This window comes from Triticum aestivum, chromosome 2B (genome assembly GCF_018294505.1).
Source record: "Triticum aestivum cultivar Chinese Spring chromosome 2B, IWGSC CS RefSeq v2.1, whole genome shotgun sequence".
Taxonomy (NCBI): domain Eukaryota; kingdom Viridiplantae; phylum Streptophyta; class Magnoliopsida; order Poales; family Poaceae; genus Triticum; species Triticum aestivum.
In genome coordinates, this window is record NC_057798.1 from 282,269,354 (window position 1) to 282,273,940 (window position 4,587).

The window sequence follows — 4,587 nt, forward strand, 5'->3', positions numbered from 1 at the left end:
AGACTCAGACTCCGGGAAGAGAAAGGGTGGGAGGGCGGGAAAATAAAGGTAACTTGGAAGGGGAAACCGACGAATATCTTGAAGAGAAGACACCAGTTGAAATCATTGAGGAAAGAAGGCAAAGACTTCGCACGAGTAGGATGGATACTCGATTACGGACTCCGGTTCCGAGAGGAAGAAGGGTGGGCGGGTGGGAAGGAAAACAACTGAGGATTGAACTCAAAGATGAAGAGGCTCGAGTCGACTTGACGAGAAATGCACCGGATGAAAAGAGCTAAGGAACAACGATCGGAAAACTAACTGCGTGATCCTATAGAAAAATTTGAAGGGGAAGAGGAATAATTCAAAACACCTACGTCAAGATTCCTTACCAAAACGATGAAAGGGCAGAGGAGTAAAAAGAATTCCTACTCTCCGATATAACTAGACTCCGAAAACAGTTTATTCTAGACTCAACAACGGCCAAACTACACGATCAATCAAGGGGGCTCCTATGGTCGGTCGAGGCTCTGATACCAACTTGTCACGCCCAATATGCGACCCTATCCAAAATGAACTCGAAGGTCCCACCAAGGATAGACCCGCATATTGAAACGCTTTTGCAAGGTGGATATCATTACATCAACATTACATAATAGATGGAGATACATATAAGAGGCATACAATGCCACATGAGTACAACATCACAATACATAAGAGCATCATCCGACTACGGATGAAACACAAACAGAAACTCAAACGACATCCACCCTGCTAGCCCAGGCTGCCGGCCAGGAACCTATCCCCTGATCGAAGAAGCAGAAGAAGAACTCAACGCAAGCAAGCATCGCTCTCGCGTCATGATCATCGCATAACCTGTACCTGCAACTGTTGTTGTAGTAATTTGTGAGCCACGAGTACTCAGCAATCCCATCACCATGGGTATCAAGAATAGCAAAGCTTAAAGGGAATGGAAAGGATAAAGTGGTGAGGCTGCAGCAGCGACAAAGCATGATATGGTGGCTAACATACGCAAATAAGAGCGAGAAGAGAACAAGCGGAATGGTTGTCAACTAGTAATGATCAAGAAGTGATCCTGAACTCCTACTTACGTCAAACATAACCCAGAAACTGTGTTCACTTCCCGGACTCCACCGAAAAGAGACCATCACGGCTACACACGCGGTTGATGCGTTTTAATTCGGATCTGGTGTCAAGTTATCTACAACCGGACATTAACAAATTCCCATCTACCTATAACCGAAGGCACGGCTTTCGAAAGATTATACCCTGCAGGGGTGTCCCAACTTAGCCCATGACAAGCTCTCGCGATTAACGAAGGAATAGACCTTCTCCCAGGAAGACCCGATCAGACTCGGAATCCCGGTTTACAAGACATTTCGACAATGGTAAAACAAGACCAGCAAAGCCTCCCGCTGTGCCGACAAATCCCGATAGGAGCTGCACATATCTCGTTCTCAGGGCACACCGGATTGTCCAAACTTCCGGTAGGCCAGCCCAGAGTTGCCCCTGGTGGCCACCGGCGGTTTACAGGTTGGACCAACACTCACAACGAGCACTGGCCCGGGGGGGATAATATAAAGATGACCCTCGAGAGCGCGACTCCCAAGGGAAAAAGGGCTAGGTGAGGCAAATGTAAAACCAAGGTTGGGCCTTGCTGGATTAGTTTTATTCAAAGTGAAATGTCAAGGGGGTCCCATAAATCACCCGACCGCGTAAGGAACGCAAAATCCGGGAACATAACACCGGTATGACGGAAAGTAGGGTGGCAAGAGTGGAACAAAACACCAGGAAAAAGACCGAGTCTTCCACCCTTTACCAAGTATATAGATACATAAATAATATAAGAGATATTGTGATATCCCAACAAAATCCTGTCCACCATGGAGAAATCTTCAACTTCACCTGCAACTAGCAACGCTATAAGAGGGCTAAGCAAAGCGGTAACATAGCCAAACAACGGTTTGCATAGGAAAGGTGTCAAAGGTTAGAGGTTCATGGCAATTTGGGATGGCTTGATAAACAGGTGATAGGTAGCGCAACATAGCGATAGAACGAAGCAACTAGCATAGCAATGATAGTAGTGAGATCCAGGGTAGCGGTCATCTTGCCTTAAATCCCGCAAGGAAGAAGAACGAGTCCATGAAGAAGATGAACGGATGAAGCCACGAAGATGAACCAAGCGTAGACGAACGAATCCTCACGATCGCAACGAAACAGGAACTATCAAAAAGAAGCACACAATATAGTAAACACACCACACATGAACAAGGCATGATGCACAACCAAGCCTGATGCATGACAAGGCTACATGAAGCTACTCATGGCAAGAGATGATGCAAACAAGAGCAACACACTAAGGCAAGTTTAAATGAGGCCGGGAACAACATATAACAATTCCGGTAAGTCCTCATATGCATATTTCGAAATTGGTCCAGATCTGAATAAACCTTATGTTCAAGTTGTTAAACAGCAAGTTAAGATGCAACAAGATGATCTACATGAAATTCTAGTCAAATTACATATAAAGTTCATTTAGTTCGGAGCTACGGCCTAGAAGATATGAGCAAAACAAGATAAACATGGCATTGATGCAAAATGCATACAAACATCAAGCAAACACCTCAAAACAAGGATGAAACATGATAATATGAATCTACATGCAATTCTAAGCAAGTTTCATATAGAGCGCACTCAAAACGGAGGAACGGTTCAACACACACACATGAAACAAGTTTAAAGGACAAGTTGTCCAAAACAGCAACTAGGCATATTGCAAGCATCAAAACAACAAGCTACAGCATCTCAACATAATAACTAAAGGCATGGGCATGATGTACAGGTAAAGAATTACAAAACATGAACACTGAGCTATCTCCAGAAATCACTAGAACATGCTCAAACACACATGGTAAGATTGCAAGTAACAACAATTTCAGACTTTCCAGAAATAACATCACGATGCAATGTTTAGAGCTATCAAACAACATGTTACAGGAACTTATCATGGCAAACAAAGGCATGGAATGAATCTACTAAATGCATAGATCAAATGTCCTTTACTGACCATAAGCCAAAAAGGATCAGAAAATATGATGGCACCCACGTAAACATGGCAAGTTATAATACAGATTCGAACATGGCAGAAACAGAATAACGAAGGCATGTTAATGAGCTTGTACCACTCACTACAGAGCAATACATGGCATTGCAAGGCACCCAACAGTAAGAAGGCATGTTTGTGAAGCTACGCATGGCAAGAGCAAGTTCATAGGGTGCATTGAACACTAGCAAAACACTTGGAAACAACTGAACTTAATGTTAACAGGCTGACAGCAACATTATGAAGCAACTTTGGAGCAAGATATGAACAAGCTACAGGAGGCTATAAATGCTACCAGGGGCATGGATGGATAGGGGATGACATGTAGATCAAAACATATTTATAGAACATCTCCAGATTATGCATAGAATGATTAGTAGCAACATGTTTATATAGCATCACGAAATAACAGATTCAGCCTAGCAAAACAGCAACATCATGTACACTACTTAACAAGCTCGATTCACTCACCACAAGTCATTGCATGACAAGATAAGCATAGCATCATCAAGAATACATGTTTGTGAAACAAACCAAGTCAAGAACAAGTCCATAGCATGCAAGGATCAACTATAGCAAGCTTGGCCAAATTGAATAACACGTAAACAATCTGCCAGGAAACATTTTGAAGCAAAAGTAGAGCATGAAAATGACATGCTAGACTACTCCATAATTGCAAGCAAGGGCATGAATGGATAGACAACAACCTCATGTTCAAAACACCCTTACTGAAGTATCCCAAAATATGCATGTATCTCTCTGTAGCATCAAGTTTACATTGCATCAAAATAACAGCAGAACAGGAGCTAAAATCAGCAACATCACGATGCCTAGTTTGCATGCTTGTGCTAGTCACCACATTGATCACAAAAATACATGGCAAACACCTTTGTAAAGAAGACATGACATAGTTCAAAACACATGTAGACATCAACCTCATAGGATGCACACATCAATCATGGCAAAAATGACAAAAGAGCTCGTTCTGTTAACAGACAGCAGAAAACATTATGAAGCACTCTAGCAACAATGATTCAGGCATCAAGATGACCTCAAATGAATATGATGAAATGGAATGAAATGATGTACTCGTCGAGGCGAACAATTTGACATATTACACGCCCAAAACGGAGCTACGGATGCAGAGATACGGCATGACGAACATGGCATGATAATGCAAAAGTTTTGGGGACTTAGGCGAATTATTGCGAGCGCTGAATAACTAAACAACGCCTGGGCGGGGAATAGGGCATCTCACCACGTGGGCTTCGTCCCAGAGTGAAGGGAGAGGTGGACCGGGCCGGCTGGGACTGGAGAGGCCGAGGCCCATGCGGGGGTCGGCGCGGTCGATGGGCGCCGGCAGGGTCGAGCGGGCGGCGGCGCTCCTCCGCGCGGGGCGGAACAACGGCGGCGGCTTGGAGCGGCTCCGGTGGTGGAGGGAGCACAGGGGGCCGGCGGCCAGCTCGATCCGGCCGGGATCCGGC